Genomic DNA, 19933 nt, shown 5'->3' on the forward strand with positions numbered 1-19933 from the left:
GTGATCAAAAGATTAAAATACAATAGTAAAAGGTCCTACTTATAGAAAACTAGTAGCCTAAGGTTTACAAAGATGAGTAAATGACATAAAAAATCCACTTCCGGGCCCACTTGGTGTGTGCTTGGGCTGAGCAATGAAGCAATTTCGTGTAGAGACTCTTCTTGGAGTTAAACGCCAGCTTTTATGCCAGTTTGGGCGTTTAACTCCCATTTAGGTGCCAGTTCTGGCGTTTAACGCTGGAATTCCTGAGGGTGACTTTGAACGCCGGTTTGGGCCATCAAATCTTGGGCAAAGTATGGACTATCATATATTGCTGGAAAGCCCAGGATGTCTACTTTCCAGCGCCATTGAGAGTGCGCTGATTGGGCTTCTGTAGCTCCAGAAAATCCACTTCGAGTGCAGGGAGGTCAGAATCCAACAGCATCTGCAGTCCTTTTCAGTCTCTGAATCAGATTTTTGCTCAGGTCCCTCAATTTCAGCCAGAAAATACCTGAAATCACAGAAAAACACACAAACTCATAGTAAAGTCCAGAAAAGTGAATTTTAACTAAAAACTAATAAAAATATACTAAAAACTAACTAGATCATACTAAAAACATACTAAAAACAATGCCAAAAAGCGTACAAATTATCTGCTCATCACAACACCAAACTTAAATTGTTGCTTGTCCCCAAGCAACTAAAAATCAAATAAGATAAAAAGAAGAGAACATGCAATGAATTCCAAAAACATCTATGAAGATCAGTATTAATTAGATGAGCGGGGCTTTTAGCTTTTTGCCTCTGAACAGTTTTGGCATCTCACTCTATCCTTTGCAACTCAGAATGATTGGCTTCTTTAGGAACTCAGAATCCAGATAGTGTTATTGATTCTCCTAGTTAAGTATGATGATTCTCCTAGTTAAGTATGATGATTCTTTTTCTTTTTCAGTTTAAGAACATTTGTTTATTTAAGAAAGGTGATGGATTCATAGGAAATTCATAACTTTAAGGCATAGACACTAAGACACTAATGATCACAAGACACAAACATGGACAAACATAAGCATTAATTTTCGAAAAACAGAGAATAAAGAACAAGGAGATTAAAGAACGGGTCCACCTTAGTGATGGCGGCTCTTTCTTCCTCTTGAAGATCCTATGGAGTGCTTGAGCTCCTCAATGTCTCTTCCTTGTCTTTGTTGCTCCTCTCTCATGATCCTTTGATCTTCTCTAATTTCATGGAGGATGATGGAGTGTTCTTGATGCTCCACCCTTAGTTGTCCCATGTTGGAACTCAGTTCTCCTAGGGAGGTGTTCAGTTGCTCCCAATAGTTTTGTGGAGGAAAGTGCATCCCTTGAGGCATCTCAGGGATCTCATGATGAGTGGGGTCTCTTGTGTGCTCCATCCTTTTCTTAGTGATGGGCTTATCCTCATCAATGGGGATGTCTCCCTCTATGTCAACTCCAACTGAATAACAGAGGTGACAAATGAGATGAGGAAAGGCTAACCTTGCTAAGGTAGAGGACTTGTCCGCCACCTTATAGAGTTCTTGGGCTATAACCTCATGAATTTCCACTTCTTCTCCAATCATGATGCTATGAATCATGATGGCCCGGTCTAGAGTAACTTCGGACCGGTTGCTAGTGGGAATGACTGAGCGTTGGATAAACTCCAACCATCCTCTAGCCACGGGTTTGAGGTCATGCCTTCTCAATTGAACCGGCTTCCCTCTTGAATCTCTCTTCCATTGGGCGCCCTCTTCACAAATGTCAGTGAGGACTTGGTCCAACCTTTGATCAAAGTTGACCCTTCTAGTGTAAGGATGTTCATCTCCTTGCATCATAGGCAAGTTGAATGCCAACCTTACATTTTCCGGACTAAAATCCAAGTATTTCCCCCGAACCATAGTAAGATAATTCTTTGGATCCGGGTTCACACTTTGATCATGGTTCTTGGTGATCCATGCATTGGCATAGAACTCTTGAACCATTAAGATTCCGACTTGTTGAATGGGGTTGGTAAGAATTTTCCAACCTCTTCTTCGGATCTCATGTCGGATCTCCGGATATTCACCTTTTTTGAGTGAAAAAGGGACCTCGGGGATCACCTTCTTTAAGGCCACAACTTCATAGAAGTGGTCTTGATGCACCCTTGAGATGAATCTTTCCATCTCCCATGACTCGGAGGTGGAAGCTTTTGCCTTCCCTTTCCTCTTTCTAGAGGTTTCTCCGGCCTTGGATGCCATAAATGGTTATGGAAAAACGAAAAAGCAACGCTTTTACCACACCAAACTTAAAAGGTTTGCTCGTCCTCGAGCAAAAGAAGAAAGAAGAGAGTAGAAGAAGAAGAAATGAGGAAGAAGGCAATGGCTTTTATGTTCGGCCAAAGAGGGGGAGAAGTGGTGTTTAGGTTGTGTGAAAATGAAGGGGTTAAGAAGGGTATATATAGGGGAGGGGGGGTAAGGTTCGGTCAAGTGAGGGTGGGTTTGGGTGGGAAAGTGGTTTGAATTTGAATGGTGAGGTAGGTGGGGTTTTATGAAGGATGGATGTGAGTGGTGAAGAGGAAGATGGGATTTGATAGGTGAAGGGTTTTTGGGGAAGAGGTATTGAGGTGATTGGTGAATGAGTGAAGAAGAGAGAGAGTGGTGGGGTTGGTGGGGATCCTGTGGGGTCCACAGATCCTGTGGTGTCAAGGAAAAGTCATCCCTGCACCAAATGGCAAGCAAAATCACGTTTTGAGCCAATTCTGGCGTTAAACGCCGGGCTGGTGCCCATTTCTGGCGTTTAACGCCAGGTTCTTGCCCTTTTCTGGCGTTTAACGCCAGCCTGGTGCCCCTTTCTGGCGTTAAACGCCCAGAATGGTGCCAGACTGGGCGTTAAACGCCCACCTGCTAGCCTTATTGGCGTTTAAACGCCAGTAAGTTCTTCCTCCAGGGTGTGCTGTTTTTCTTCCTGTTTTTCATTCTGTTTTTGCTTTTTCAATTGATTTTGTGACTTCTCATGATCATCAACCTACAAAATAAAATAAAATAACAAAAGAAAATAGATAACATATAACATTGGGTTGCCTCCCAACAAGCGCTTCTTTAATGTCAGTAGCTTGACAGATGGCTCTCATGGAGCCTCACATTTTCTCAGAGCAATGTTGGAACCTCCCAACACCAAACTTAGAGTTTGAATGTGGGGGTTCAACACCAAACTTAGAGTTTGGTTGTGGCCTCTCAACACCAAACTTAAAGTTTGACTATGGGGGCTCTGTTTAACTCTGATTTGAGAGAAGCTCTTCATGCTTCCTCTCCATGGTGACAGAGGGATATCCTTGAGCCTTAAACACAAAGGATTCTTCATTCACTTGAATGATCAGTTCGCCTCTATTGTAACACCCTACCATACAGAGTCTTATGCTTAAGTCATAATTCAGAGATGGCAAGGCATTACGACTTCTAAAATAAAAATTTAGTACGTATAGTAGTATGAATGATTGATTATAACTAGGAGCCTTTGTAGAAAAAGGGGGTAAACAAAAAACCGCAACTTAAAAGCGCAACACTCCGATCGATAACGTAACGAACAAGGATAAACCAACGCGAGATTATATATATACAACTGAGTGCCAAAAACAGGAATATCAAGACTCAAGATCCGGCTGCGAAGATAACCGGCCCGAGCATAACAATATATATACATATGATAAAATAAGGAAAACCCCAAGGTAAACCCAAAGGGACACAAATACATAAAACCTATTCTCCAAAATTCTCCCATAAAAGGAGTCATCACAGTTTGTATTATTTAATGGAGATAAAAGTATCTAAACAAAACATATAAACCAAAAATAGCCCCGAGAACAAAGGATCTTCGCAAGTATAGAAGTCTCCAGCATGCCTCAGCGGGAAACCTCACGTCCTGCATCTGAAAACCACAAAATCCGCATGGGTGAGAACCAGAGGTCCCCAGCATGGTAACAGCTTCCACATATATAATACATAATAATGGAGGAAAGCCGAAGGCAATCCTAGAACTTCCTCCAGATAATATCAAAGCTTATAAACAAGCTAAACCATATAAGGCAACTGACTAAAGATTCTTCAGTCTAACTAATACTTCCCTTTCCAATTCCTTCAAACCTCCCAACCACCAGCAGGAGTATATTATAGCAAACACAGATATATCAAACAAAGAATATACAAATAGTAGCAGTTAAGACATTTAGACAATTAGCAAGTAATATGCAGTCATATAGGCAATCTCAAACAATTCACATAGTATGCATATGATGAATGCCTGTCCCTAGTGGCCGATGATATCATCTTGTCGGTTATAGAGCCAACCCGACAAGTCCTGGTCGCTAACCATTGGACTGTCCCTCTGTCGTGCATCCCCAAACTCGAGTTATACTCGTTATAAACTGGATCATAAACATGATCCATATCCATCACCCTCACTGGTGAATATTTACGGGGGTTCGAGCTCATCCGGGCCTTTCACAGTGCCCGGCCACACTTACGACATAGGGTTAACAGAGCTTCGAGTCTCGACCTGGAGCACGTGGTGGCTAGCCACTGCTACTACCCAAGGAAACTCGTACCTCAGATAGTGGAAGTGCAATTCACAATTATCAATAATTCAGCATCAACATGCATGAATTCTCATCCATGGATCAACATCCATATCAGCCATTCCGGCTCACGGTTCAATCCAGAACCAGCCAATATTCATAGCATACACAGCTATTCCGGCTCACGGTTAAATCCATAACCAGCCATTTCATTAACAATTATAGCCTTTCGGCCCATGGCATAACAAGCACTTCCACCACCATCCTCCGCATCTCACATAATCATCTTGATCCTCATTGATCATTCATATTCCCCTTGCTTCACTCGCAAGTTACCTCATTCACTAGCCCCTTCTTAATAGCTAGGCATATTATGATGATTTAAGACATGAATGGTGAGATCGGAGGCTTAGAAGTATGAGATTTGGCTTTTAAAACTCAAAAATCAACTTTGGGATGAAAACAGGGCCACGCGTACGCGCACTCCACGCGCACGCGTGGGTGGCCTCAAAACTTCATCGACGCGCAAGCGTCATGCACGCTAACGCGTGGGTTAAAAACTTGCCAATCGACGCGTACGCGTCAACCGCGCGTACGCGCGGGTGTTCTCGTGCCCCAGGCACAACACCGGCACAGTTCTGGCATAACTCTCGGGAAAATGGCTGGGCATTGGGTGCAGCACAATCGGCGCACCCACGCACATCACGCGTATGCGTGGATGGCACCTTACGGAAGATCGGCGCGTACGCGCCAGGTGCGCCCACGCGCAAGGGGTCATTCTGCTAAAAATTTTCTAAGTTAAAAGCTGCAGAATTTCACAGATTTTGACCCCAATCTTCCAACGGACATAACTTCCTCATTTTAAATCGTTTTTCGTCCGTTCTTCGAACGGCACGGACATCCCGGATCCAATTTCATTTCTAAAAAGATTTGGTACAACACAGAGATCCGTAGTCCAAGTTATGTCCCGCCAAAGTATGCCCAAAAACCATGTTTTTCATAAAAACCACAAAGTGCCATTTTCAAAACAAGCCATTTCCATTTCTTTCCAAAATCAATCAAAACATGCCAATTTCATCCCTTTTCTTTGAAATCAATCAAAATACATCAAGTTCAACATCAAGCCTCCTCAACTCACACATTGACACATAACTCACAATTTACCAAGATCACTATTTCACCATTATATCCCACTTCACCCAAGTGGCTCAAACTCAAACATATTGACATATCACATACTATTCCTCATACCAATCCTCAACAACACCAATTCCAATAAATCATCATGGTACACGAACAACATCATACTCACCATCAACATGGTTCAACCCACAATTCAACCATAACCAATAATCAAGCATATATCACAACATGCATATTTCTCATACATCATACTATCAAGGCATCAATACTCATCATCACATATATGACCACATCATATATCTCAATCATTCAACAACATCAACCATTCAATGCCTATCTTAGGGCCTCTAGCCTAAGTATTTCCTACCACATTACATATTAGATACGGAAAACCGAAACCATACCTTAGCCGAATTTCCCAAGCTCCACCGGAGCACTTCTAAGCCACTTATCCTCAAGCTCACAAGGCCTCAACACCTCCAAGAGCAGATTTTTCACCACCAAGCCCTTTCCAAGCTTGTTCAAAATCACCAATCAAGCTCCAATATCCACACACACACAACCTAAGCCACAACCATCATACCCATACACAACATCTCAAAACCCAACATCATAAAACAACAAAATTACACTAGGGTTAAGAACCTTACCTCACCCAAGGTCCAAGGAGACAAGATTAACCTTCTCCTTCAAGAGAGTTGGGTCCTATAACATCAAAGAACCCAAAATCTCAACATTTAACCCATGAAACTCGAAAATAGGGCTGAGATTTCGAACAGCAAGGTGTGACTTACCTCAAGATTGATTATATGGGTTTTGTAGAGCTCTCCGCGGTGAACGCGTGGCCGCAAACGGGGCGGCAATCGGAGCTCTAGATCAAAAGTTATGGTGATTTGAAGATCAAGTGAGAGAGAGAAGTTGAGAGAATGTTCTTCCCTTCCTCTCCACCATTTCAGCTTGTGTGTGTAACAAATGAGGAGAGAGAGTGCTGAAAACTAGGGTTTTGGTTAAGTTGTGTTGGGCCAAGGGCCCACTTTGGGTCCGGTTGGCCCGGTTTGGCCCGTTCGGTCCAATCTTGGTCCGAATTCTACAAAATTGGTACCAAAATTCTCGTCTCAATCTCCTCTATCACATTTAGCCATAAAAATCACATTTTAGGCTTTCTAGAATAAATTCTCATTTATGGGTTAATTAGCCGTTAATTAACCGGGTTTTACATCTATCAACATCAATTACAACCTTTGCTGTGGCTAGGAAGGGTCTGCCAAGGATGATGGTTTCATCCATGCACTTCCCAGTCTCTAGGACTATGAAATCAGCAGGGATGTAATGGTCTTCAATCTTCACCAAAACATCCTCTACAAGTCCATGAGCTTGTTTTCTTGAGTTGTCTGCCATCTCTAATGAGATTCTTGCAGCTTGCACCTCAAAGATCCCTAGCTTCTCCATTACAGAGAGAGGCATGAGGTTTACACTTGACCCTAAGTCACACAGAGCCTTCTTGAAGGTCATGGTGCCTATGGTACAAGGTATTGAAAACTTCCCAGGATCTTGTCTCTTTTGAGGTAATTTCTGCCTAGACAAGTCATCCAGTTCTTTGGTGAGCAAAGGAGGTTCATTCTCCCAAGTCTCATTTCCAAATAACTTGTCATTTAGCTTCATGATTGCTCCAAGGTATTTAGCAACTTGCTCTTCAGTGACATACTCATCCTCTTCAGAGGAAGAATACTCATCAGAGCTCATGAAAGGCAGAAGTAAGTCCAATGGAATCTCTATGGTCTCATTTTGAGCCTCAGATTCCCATGGTTCCTCATTAGGGAACTCATTGGAGGTCAGTGCACGCCCATTGAGGTCTTCCTCAGTGGCGTTCACTTCCTCTCCTTCCTCCCAAAATTCGGCCATGTTGATGGCTTTGCACTCTCCTTTTGGATTTTCTTCTGTGTTGCTTGGGAGAGTACTAGGAGGGAGTTCAGTAACTTTCTTGCTCAGCTGTCCCACTTGTGCCTCCAAATTCCTAATGGAGGACCTTGTTTCAGTCATGAAACTTTGAGTGGTTTTGATTAGATCAGAGACCATAGTTGCTAAGTTAGAGGGGTTCTGCTTAGAATTCTCTGTCTGTTGCTGAGAAGATGATGGAAAAGGCTTGCCATTGCTAAACCTGTTTCTACCACCATTATTGTTATTGAAACCTTGTTGAGGTCTCTCTTGATTCTTCCATGAGAAATTTGGATGATTTCTCCATGAAGAATTATAGGTGTTTCCATAGGGTTCTCCTAGGTAATTCACCTCTTCCATTGAAGGGTTCTCAAGATCATATGCTTCTTCTTCAGATGAAGCATCCTTAGTACTGCTTGGTGCATTTTGCATTCCAGACAGACTTTGAGAAATCAAATTGACTTGTTGAGTCAATATCTTATTCTGAGCCAGAATGGCATTCAGAGTATCAATCTCAAGAACTCCTTTCTTCTGATTTGCCCCATTGTTCACAGGATTCCTTTCAGAAGTGTACATGAATTGGTTATTTGCAACCATTTCAATCAGTTCTTGAGCTTCTGTAGGCGTCTTCTTCAGATGAAGAGATCCTCCAGCAGAGCTATCCAAAGACATCTTGGACAGTTTAGAGAGACCATCATAGAAAATACCTATGATGCTCCATTCAGAAAGCATGTCAGAAGGACATTTTCTGATCAATTGTTTGTATCTTTCCCAAGCTTCATAGAGGGATTCTCCATCCTTTTGTCTGAAGGTTTGGACTTCCACTCTAAGCTTACTCAATTTTTGAGGTGGAAAGAACTTTGCCAAGAAGGCATTGACTAGCTTTTCCCATGAGTCCAGGCTTTCTTTGGGTTGTGAATCCAACCATGTCCTAGCTCTGTCTCTGACAGCAGAAGGGAATAGCATAAGTCTGTAGACCTCAGGGTCTACCCCATTAGTCTTGACAGTGTCACAGATTTGCAAGAATTCAGCTAAAAACTGATGAGGATCTTCCAATGGAAGTCCATGAAACTTGCAATTCTGTTGCATTAGAGAAACTAATTGAGGCTTAAGCTCAAAGTTGTTTGCTCCAATGGCAGGGATAGAGATGCTTCTCCCATAGAAGTCGGGAGTAGGTGCAGTAAAGTCACCCAGCACCTTCCTTGCATTGTTTGCATTGTTGTTGTTTTCGGCTGCCATGTCTTCTTCTTCTTTGAAGATTTCTGTTAGGTCCTCTGTAGAGAATTGTGCCTTAGCTTCTCTTAGCTTTCGCTTCAAAGTCCTTTCAGGTTCAGGGTCAGCTTCAACAAGAATGCCTTTGTCTCTGCTCCTGCTCATATGAAAGAGAAGAGAACAAGAAAATGTGGAATCCTCTATGTCACAGTATAAAGATTCCTTGAGGTGTCAGAAGAACAGAAAAATAGAAGAAAGAGGTAGAAGAATTCGAACTTAATCAGATAGAGTTCGAATTGTGCATTGAGAAGGAGTGGTACTTCATAAATAAAAGGATGTGGGAAGAGGGGAAGAGAATTTTCGAAAATTAATTAAAAAGTTTTTAAAATCATTTTGAAAAATTGATTGACAATTTTCGAAAACTCACAGTGGAAAAGGAATCAAGTGATTTTTGAAAAAGATTTTGAAATTAGAAGTCAAAAAGATTTGATTGAAAACTATTTTGAAAAAGATGAGGTTAAGAAGATATGATTGGTTTTAAAAAACATGTGATTGAGAAGATATTATTTGAAAATAATTTTAAAAAGATTTGATTTTAAAAATTATGACTTGCCTAACAAGAAAAGATATGATTCAAACATTAAACCTTTCTCAACAGAAAAGGCAACATACTTGAAATTTTCAATCAAATCATTAATTGTTAGCAAGTATCTTTGAAAAAGGAAAGAAATTGATTTTGAAAACATTTGATTGAAAAGATATGATTTGAAAAAGATTTAATTTTGAAAAACTTTGAAAACTTGAAAAAAAATTGATTTGAAAACAAAATCCTCCCCCTTGTGCCATCCTGGCGTTAAACGCCCAGAATGGTGCACATTCTGGCGTTTAACACCCAATGCACTACCTTTTTGGGCGTTAAACGCCCAACCAGGCACCCTGGCTGGCGTTTAAACGCCAGTCTGTCCTTCTTCACTGGGCGTTTTGAACGCCCAGCTTTTTCTGTGTAATTCCTCTGCTGCATGTTCTTAATCTTCAGTTCCCTGTACTATTGACTTGAAAATAGAACCAAGATCAAATAAACAATACATGCAAGACACCAAACTTAAAATTAGACACTAGACTCAAACAAGAAACATAAAATATTTTTGGTTTTTTTATGATTTTAAAAATTTTTTTGTGCTTTTTTTTTTGAAAATTATATGAAAATAGAAAATAAAAGTTTCAGAATTCTTAATTTGGATTCCAGGAATCATTGCAATGCTAGTCTAAGACTCCGGTCCAGGAATTAGACATGGCTTCACAGCCAGCCAAACTTTCAAAGAAAGCTTCGGTCCAAAACACTAGACATGGCCAATGGCCAGCCAAGCCTTAGCAGATCATTGCTCCAATAGCAAGATTGATAGAGATCAACAAGCTCTTGTGATGATCAGTTGAAACCTCGGTCCAATAAGATTAGACATGGTTTCTCAGCCAGCCAGATTTCAGCAGATCATCATGAAACACTAGAATTCATTCTTAAGAACTCTGAAAAAAAAAGTACCTAATCTAAGCAACAAGATGAACCGTCAGTTGTCCATACACAAAACAATCCCCGGCAACGGCGCCAAAAACTTGGTGTGCGAAATTGTGATCACTACTTTTCACAACTCAAATAATCCCTAGTAATGGCCCCAAGAACTTGGTGCTCAATACCATGGCATAAACACAACTTTGCACAACTAACCAGCAAGTGCACTGGGTCGTCCAAGTAATAAACCTTACGCGAGTAAGGGTCGATCCCACGGAGATTGTTGGTATGAAGCAAGCTATGGTCACCTTGTAAATCTTAGTTAGGCAGACTCAAATGGGTATAGTGATATACGAATAAAGCATAAAGATAAAGATAGAGGTACTTATGTAATTCATTGGTAGGAACTTCAGATAAGCGTATGAAGATGCCTTCCCTTCCGTCTCTCTGCTTTCCTACTGTCTTCATCCAATCCTTCTTACTCCTTTCCATGGCAAGCTTATGCAAGGGTTTCACCGTTGTCAGTGGCTACCTCCCATCCTCTCAGTGAAAACGTTCCTATGCTCTGTCACAGCATAGGCTAATCAGCTGTCGGTTCTCGGTCAGGCCGGAATAGAATCCAGTGATTCTTTTGCGTCTGTCACTAACGCCCCGCCTGCTAGGAGTTTGAAGCACGTCACAGTCATTCAATCATTGAATCCTACTCAGAATACCACAGACAAGGTTAGACCTTCCGGATTCTCTTGAATGCCGCCATCTGTTCTCGCCTATACCACGAAGACTCTGATCTCACGAAATGGCTGGCTCGTTTGTCAGGCGAGCACTCGGTTGTCAGGCGATCAACCATGCATCGTGTATCAGGAATCCAAGAGATATTCACTAGAGCCTTGGTTGCTTGTAGAACAAAAGTGGTTGTCAGTCACCTTGTTCATAGGTGAGAATGATGATGAGTGTCACGGATCATCACATTCATCAAGTTGAAGAACGAGTGATATCTTGGACAAAGAACAAGCGGAATTGAATAGAAGAACAATAGTAATTGCATTAATACTCGAGGTACAGCAGAGCTCCACACCTTAATCTATGGTGTGTAGAAACTCCACCGTTGAAAATACATAAGAACAAGGTCTAGGCATGGCCGAATGGCCAGCCTCCCAATGATCTAAGATAGCATAAAATGAAGATAGCTACCCCGATATGATCTAGAGATCTAAAGTGATCAAAAGATTAAAATACAATAGTAAAATGTCATACTTATAGAAAACTAGTAGCCTAAAGTTTACAAAGATGAGTAACTGACATAAAAAATCCACTTCCGGGCCCACTTGGTGTGTGCTTGGGCTGAGCAATGAAGCAATTTCGTGTAGAGACTCTTCTTGGAGTTAAACGCCAGCTTTTATGCCAGTTTGGGCGTTTAACTCCCATTTAGGTGCCAGTTCCGGCGTTTAACGCTGGAATTCCTGAGGGTGACTTTGAACGCCGGTTTGGGCCATCAAATCTTGGGCAAAGTATAGACTATCATATATTGCTGGAAAGCCCAGGATGTCTACTTTCTAACGCCGTTGAGAGCGCGCCGATTGGGCTTCTATAGCTCCAGAAAATCCACTTCGAGTGCAGGGAGGTCAGAATCCAACAGCATCTGCAGTCCTTTTTAGTCTCTGAATCAGATTTTTGCTCGGGTCCCTCAATTTCAGCAAGAAAATACCTGAAATCATAGAAAAATACACAAACTCATAGTAAAGTCCAGAAAAGTGAATTTTAACTAAAAACTAATAAAAATATACTAAAAACTAACTAGATCATACTAAAAACATACTAAAAACAATGCCAAAAAGCGTACAAATTATCCGCTCATCAATCACACACTCCTTTATCTCCCAATTTGATCTTGCCAAAATTTCCAGCAGTATAGGAAGTGAAAAATTCACGCTTCGGAGTGACATGACATGAGGCACCAGAGTCCATAATCCAAGTGAAATCATCACAGACAAGATTCACATAATTTTCATCATATGTGATAAGAACATCTTCATAAACAATAGCAGCAGTTTCTTTATCACTATCTTTACCTCTGTCTTCATTTCTTCCCCTTGATTGTTCTTTTTTCAAGAACCTACAATACCTCTTGATATGCCCCGGCTTGCCACAATGGTGATAAATGAACTCCTTTCTTGGCTTGTACTTTCCTCTTGACTTGCTTCGACTCTCTGACCTGTCAGAACTGTGAGGTTTTCTACTTTGACTTCTCCCCCGTGACTCTGAAACAAGTGCTTCTGACTGTGAGGAGGCATTAGTCAAACCTCGCTTTCTTCTTCTGGCTTCTTCATTTAACATGCTCTCTTTAACCATTGCTAACGTCAACTTTCCTTTTGGAGCCGAGTTAGTCAGTGTCACAACCAGAACTTCCCAACTATCAGGCAAAGAGCTCAACAACAACAAGACTTGCAACTCATCATTCAAAGTGATTTCATTATTTGTCAGTTGGTTCACCGTCTCCTGAAAAATACTCAAGTGCTCCGGCATTGATTTACCTTCAACATACTTCATATTGACAAGCTTCCTAATCAAGAATGCTTTGTTTTGTACATTCTTTCTCTCATATAACTCCTTTAATTTCTTCCACATCTTCTCAGCATTCGTTTCGGTGTCAACATGTGGATATACACTAAGATCAATCCATTGCCTAATCAAAGCAACTGCCTTTCGATTCAGCTTCTTCCATTCAGCATCGGATTTAGTACCTTTGGATTTATCTCCCTCCACAGGATCATACAAGTCTTTGCTATACAGCATATCTTCCATGAGGGTCTTCCAAATTGAATAATTTTGGGAATTCAATTTGACCATATTCGGTCCATGAGTATTTTCCTCCATTTAATCAGCACAGAAATAAATAACCAAAGCTCTGGATACCACTTTGTTGGGCCAACCGTGGGGAGCTCTCGACAATCAGGGAGACTTCGGGGAGGAATCAAGTGAGAGAACATAAGATGAGAAGACACCAGATCCAACTCAAAACCTTAAGGTGTCAAGTTAATGGGTCTCTCATCTTATAAACTCCTCACTCTTCCATGCTTTCTTTGATGTGGGACTAACTTCAACACTCCTCACACTTGCAACATTAACAATCTCCCCCTCAAGTGTGAGCCTCCACATCAAGCATCAACTCCCCTCTAGCTCCTCCACCACATATGAGTATTCGTCCATCACACCGCCGCAAAACACCACGGGACACGCCGCCCGGACCATCTTTGCCGGGAAGACTTTCGATGCTTCACCTTGAATACCCCTTAAAACCACCAGACCGATTAACTATCGGCTCTGATACCACTTTGTTGGAAAAACTCAACACAGGTTTAAAATAAGAACCTGTCTAACAGCGGAAGCACTAAAAAAAATTTTCCCACAACCTGTGCAATTAAATGGGCAACACCAAAGATACTCCAAACAGCAAATATAATGGCAGAAATTAAATAATCAGACACCAGAATTTTAACATGGGAAAATCCAAAAGAGGGACAAAAAACCCACGGGACCTAGTCCAGAAAAATCTTCCACTATCAGAATAATGGGTACACAAATAGTCTTTCTAGTGACACTAGGGCATCTCAACAATCAACATAAATCCTCCACAAAGTGGGTATCTCAAATCAGGCAAAAGAGAAGGCAATACAACTAACAAGTTATATCCTAATGTTCATCTCTACACTAGGAATAACATACTAAAATTTCATAAGAAATGGAGCAAGTTTACCAAGTCAATGTGATCAAGGTTGGCTTGCCCTTTTCCCCCAAATTTCTCTTCTCCTTCGACGCCGCAGCACTGTGCTTTGCTTCCTTTCTTTCAAATTGAAAGAAGTTCACTCTCTCTCCCCGTGGCTCTTAGCCACTTCTTGTTTTCTTTTATTTTTTTTCTTTTAAAACTTGTGGGCCCCACTTAGTTTGGGGACTCACCAACAGATTTCGATTCTCACACTAGGTCGAATAATTATGCATTTCTAAATAGCGGTGAAGTTGGTGGATACATACAGATTTAAGTGGTGTTATCAATTCTATTTATAGTTTTAATTCAATAAAATTTAAAATAATAAAAAAAAACTTTTTTTACCACCATTTCATTCTATTCTAACTCTAACTATAAATTGAAAATTCTTTTTTACATGGTAACAAATTATAATTAATTTGATATTGTTTTTAATTGTTCAAAAAAATATTTTAAAATATTACATATAATTAATAATTTAGAATCAACCTCTTCTAAAGTAAAAAAATTAATAACATGAGAACCTCCTTAAATAAAAATACTAGGACTCTCATACATGATAGAAATTATAATATAATAATAATTAATTCTTTATTTTATTACTTTATAATTTTGTTCACTTAAAAATTTTTTTACAGGTATAAATATTTGTATTTATAAATATAAAAATAATATATTTAATAAGAGTAAATTATTTATTTTTTTTATTAGTGACTTATTTTCACAATCAAACTAAGTCTTCCGTATAATAAAAAGGCTAAAAATTAATCTTTAGAATTTATGTTTTTTATAGTAAAAGTTTAATAAAAAAATTAGTGTCAAGATCATTAAGAGACTTTAATTAATAAAAAAGGTTAATTATATTAAAATTATTAAGAAGGACTAAATAGAAATTATAGTAAGGAAGAACTAATAAATAAAATTTAAAATGATAAAATTATTTTATTATTCTCTTTTTATCTTTATGTTTTTATTTGGTGTTTTCTCCTCTTCTATCGTCTTTATTGTCGATGTATTTTTTCTTTCTCTTTCTCGACATTTCTTATTCTTCATTTTTGTCAACTTTATCTTCTTATATACAAATACCATGGATGGATATATACGGATTTAGACGGTGTTATTAATTCTATCTATGATTTTAATTTGATAAGATTTAAAACAATAAAAAACTTTCTGTACCACCATTCTATTTGATTCTGACTTCAATCGTGAATTAAAAATTCTTTTTTACATGGTAATAAATTACAATTAAATTTATATTTTTTTTAATTTTAAACAGTAAATTTGTTTTAAAAAAATATTTTAAAATATTACATATAATTAATAATTTAGAATAAGCTTTTCTAAAATAAAAAAATTAATAACATGAGAACCTCCATAAATAAAAATACTAAAACTCTCATACATGTTAAAAATTATAAATGTTTGATAATTAATTCTTTATTTTATTACTTTATAATTCTTTTTACTTTAGACAACTTTTTATAAATATAAATATTTGTATTTATAAATATAAAAAAATATATTTTATAAGAGTAAATTATTTATCTTTTTTCCATTAGCGTATTATTTTCACAATCAAGCTAAGTCTTTTCATATGATAAAAAAATAAAAATTAATATTTAGAATTTATGTTTTATATAGTAAAAGTTTAAAGAAAAAATTAGTATCAAGGATCATTAAGAGACTTTAATTAATAAAAAAGATCAATTACATTAAAATTATTAAGAAGGACCAGATAAAAATTATATTAAGGAAGAACCAATAAATAAAATTTAAAATAACAAAATTATTTTATTATTCTCTTTTCATCTTCGTGTCTTTGCTTCTTGCTTTTTTTCTTCTATCATTTTCATTGCCGATGTGCTTTCTCTTTCTCTTTTTCAGCATTCCTTTTTCTTCGTTTTTGTCGGCTTCATTTTCTTGTGTACATGTTGAGTACGTTATCCGTTTGTCTTAGTTACAAATTGAAACAAGCACTTGATTCAAAGTCAAAGCGAAATTCAACTAGTGTTTCAAAAGGTCCTCATGTCTTGTGTTATGTTAGGAGAATTTAAAATTTTCAATCTCATGTTTTGTATTTTTTTTTTTTATTGATAATCTTTTACCCAAATTGAAAAACATTGTCTTACTCATGAAGTTTGCATACTTTTGTATTTTGTTTGATACGTATAGTGGATTGTAACTATAACACTCTTGCTATCAAAGTGGCGCAGTCGAAAGGGTGACATTCTAATAGTGAAGGTGTTAAATTTATCTATGCAGTTAGGGCAGTTTGTGAAATGTTTATCTCATCTGAATTTACATGAGACCTCTTTGGCACTTTTTTTTGTTTTTCCTAGCCTTGTTCTATATCACAAAAAGATGTATTACAGCCACATATGTTTACAAAGAATAACTTAATGTGAATACACAAATATATAACCCAAAATTTACACAACTAACAATATACTGGTCTAAAAAAAAAAAAAAACTTACAAGAGGGTCCATGTTAATAGGTTCAAGTTCTTCAACAGGCATGTTATTGGCACCATCACCAATACCAGCCACATTTCCTATAGGGCTCGCAGAAGCTACATTTTCAGTCACCACAACCAAAACTTTGCTAGCAGCTTTTGCTTTCTTCTTTTTTGTTTGCCAGTTGGGTTTAGCTAGTGTTCCCTTGCATGTTTTATAGTAATGCCCCTTCTCTCCGCATTTGTAACATATCACCTAAAAAGTTCTTCTCACTATGTCGCCATTCACTGGGGGGAGGGAGAGAGTGCACTGGATTCAGTCTGACGTTTCTTTGGACGACCAACTGGTTCTACAATCCTAGGAGGTTGTGGTTTTGGATGGCCTGTCTTCTCCCAAAATTCTTCGCTGTTAATTGGATTTACAGACAAGTCATATGTTTTTCTCACAGCATCCATGGTGAGATAAGAGCTGCAAAGTCTTCGACATCCTTGATCCTCAGTCTAAAGATAACAGCAACTGCAGGAACACATGGCATCCCTAGACAACAACAACAAAAGCATGAATATGATGTGCCAAAAATAGTGGAAATAATAGGCCAAGAAATAATAATTAATGTTTACCTGTCAACTGTCATGCATTGCAAGTGCATGTAAGTTATTGAAAAATGACTCCCAATTTGTGTTTTTTTCTAGTAACTTCAAACAGAATCCTGTCATTATCTCTGCTCCATTGTGCATTTCATTTCTGACTCTGTGTTTTAATGTGCCTGTCAAGCCTCTATTATTGACCTGGTGCCAACTTTCCACTATACCTCCTTAGAATCTTCTTGTGCTTGGCCATCTTCTTCATTATTGTACATCTTATCTCTTCACACATTGTTGAAATCGACTTCTCCCTAACCTCAACTATCATAGAGTTTCAAACCTCACACATGTTATTTGTGAGGCTATCATTCTTTGGACTATGACTAAAATATGCTTTGCACCAAATTCTGTGGTCAAACTGATTCATATACTCCCATGCTCCGTGGTCCGCACTCTTAAACTTCTCCGTTGATGCTTTGAACTGCACCTGAGTAGTGCACTTAGCTGCATGCCATAAGAGTCCCTTTACCTGTTTGTTATTGAACCTTTGTTGAAGATTCTTCTAAATGTGCATCACACAATTTTTATGTTGTGAATGGGACATGACTTTCTTTGTTGCACGCATAAGTCCCTGCAACGAGAGTTTTAAAAAATGGTAATCCAATTATATGCAATACAAGTCAAACTATAGCCAATTATAAGCCAATTATATGCTACAGAATTCTAATTATAAGCCAATTATATGCTACAGAAGTCTAACTAAAACCAATTATAAGTCAATTATATGCTACAAAATTATTTATACAATCCAATAATCTAAACAACATCAACATTATAATCCAATTATACTCTACAGAATTATAAACAAGATCACATTACATTGGCAAATGTTCTATCTTCTGTTGGTCGGACATGAGATTCCATTCATGCATTTGATGGTCACCTAAATCATCCTGAAGCTGAGTTAAGAACCACATCTAGTTCTTTGTATTTTCTGCTTTTGTCATAGCATATGCAATAACGAATACATGATTGTTAGCATCAAGTGACATTGCAGTTAAGAGTTGACATCCATAATATTCTTTTAAAAAGCATCTAGGCCTATTAGTGGTCTACAACCCTTAATAAACCCATATCTACATGCATTTAAGCATATGTAAATTTTGTAAAACAGGGGTAAAGGCTGCAGAATTGGGTCAACACACATGTTAGTCGTGCTACTTGGGTTACTCGTATGCAGTTCTTGTAAATAATCCCACAACTTCTCATATTATGCCTTGTCGTTTCCAACAACAATTTTTCTAACTGCTTTCAAAGCCCCTTTGGATCATTTTTAGATGGAGTTGAACATTGTAGTCCTGCTTCATATGCTCTGTTGCTTCCCTCGGTGCGAGCTTAGGCTGTGTTGCTAACCTTTTTTCAGCTTATATGTGATCCACGCCCTATCGACCAAGTTGTTTCCATAATTCCTTCCACATGTATGTTTGTTGTAGAATGTCTTTATTTCAAATTCCATTGTTTTTTTAGTTCCTTGTCATGTATATCAACCATGGGCAGTTTTCCTTTGCATATTTAGCCCTTACCCTCTCTATTCTTGATATATATGCAATCTCTTCCATTCCAGACAAATATATCCTTCAAGGCATTTTAAATTTCTCTGTAGTCAAAAATTGCATTCCAAGCTCAAAATGAAGCTCTCCATATTCATTTTCTTCATTGAAACCAAGTCCTTGCATTGTCCTCTCATCCTTAGAAGAAACTGGGGTATGATAGTCTTCAGAGGGATATTCATAGTTGTAGTCATCAATGTCACTCTTTTCATTAACCACTACTGGGCCTCCCATGTCTGTTTCGCCATATAGCACATGTATCTAATCTTCCTCCTCCTCCCGGCATACCTCTTTGAAGATTTCTTACCATTTTTCTTAGGTGACACTTTTTTCTTGTTTGATGGAGATACCAATACTTTTTTTTCTTTGTTTTTTTGCCACATCTTTTTAGAGACTTAGACTTACTACTATCAGTCTCATAACCAGGAAGAGGAGGGTTGTCGGCCTCATCCTTGGAAATATGATATCTATCATCCGATGAAGAACCATCTGTGACCACAACATGCTCTTCCTCTGGTTCTGGCTCTGCTTGTAGCTCTAGTTCAATTTTCATTGGTTGACTTATAGGGTGCTCAAGTGGATGTAGAACTTATTTTTGTCTAGACAACTTATGGTGACTTCACACATGTCATTAATATCCTGGTCATCCTTAAGGATATGAAGCCCAAATTTCATGTTTTTTGCTCTTGGATCAAGCCAGCAAATTTCTTTGTATTCTAGATTCTAATCCTTTAAAGAGTTCTTCCAAGTCATTCTTGTTGACAAAATCAAGATCCATGGGTGGAAACTTCTCACTATTTCCATCTACGTACCGTAACACTCCATTTGAATCTTTCTTTAGTCTCCTACTATGATGAAAAACAAGGACAACAAACACATACATCTGCAAAAATCCTAACCACAATTCAGTAACAGAGTTAAACTTCTAACCTAATTAAGAGCAAATAACTATAATGCTACATATACTTATCAATCTGCCAACTACATGTCTATATCAGTTAAGAATTCTTAACTCATTCGTAAACACAAAGGTAGAAATTTTCAAAGTTAACATCACTAATATTGCTTTGCAACAACCCCAACTTATCTCACAAAGACAGTACTTAAGTTACCAATAAACCACACTTCACCACATCTACCCATAATCACAATGCATAACACTCGCAAAGTTATCAAAGCTAA

At 38.4% G+C, this 19933-nt stretch overlaps 1 non-coding gene across 1 annotated transcript; it reads left to right on the forward strand.

The window, feature by feature from the left end:
• Window positions 1-8344: 8344 nt before the first annotated feature.
• On the forward strand, window positions 8345-8452 carry LOC130952167 (small nucleolar RNA R71). Its single transcript, XR_009074348.1, has one exon. It is a non-coding gene; the product is annotated as a small nucleolar RNA R71 (small nucleolar RNA).
• Window positions 8453-19933: the final 11481 nt, after the last annotated feature.

This window comes from Arachis stenosperma, chromosome 9 (assembly GCF_014773155.1).
Source record: "Arachis stenosperma cultivar V10309 chromosome 9, arast.V10309.gnm1.PFL2, whole genome shotgun sequence".
NCBI lineage: Eukaryota > Viridiplantae > Streptophyta > Magnoliopsida > Fabales > Fabaceae > Arachis > Arachis stenosperma.